This window comes from Gavialis gangeticus, unplaced genomic scaffold (assembly GCF_001723915.1).
Source record: "Gavialis gangeticus isolate Ggan-Ray unplaced genomic scaffold, GavGan_comp1, whole genome shotgun sequence".
NCBI lineage: Eukaryota > Metazoa > Chordata > Crocodylia > Gavialidae > Gavialis > Gavialis gangeticus.
Genome location: NW_017729018.1, coordinates 13,282,550 through 13,282,867, shown reverse-complemented (window position 1 = coordinate 13,282,867; position 318 = coordinate 13,282,550).

The following is a 318-nucleotide window of genomic DNA, read 5'->3' as shown; positions in this document are numbered from 1 at the left end:
ATTTACATCTTCACTGACTAGCTTTCTTGCATGCATACCACCTCTGTCTTCATGGGCGACTGGTGCTGCCTTTGTCAGGGGGGGAATGTGCCCCCCAGCAACCAGTCACTGACCAGGGGAGGAATCTCTCACAGCCAATGCCACCGACCAATCTCACTGATTGGGGGAGTCCCCCCATGGCCAATCACGAGGCAGCCAATCATTGTGGCTGCTTCCAGAAGCGGCTGCGGCTGCTTCTGGGAGTGCCACAGCGTTTTCACTCCCTGGCTGGTGCTTGCAGGGGGGGCACTGACGCTCCTGCCTGCTCCCCCTGCCCAT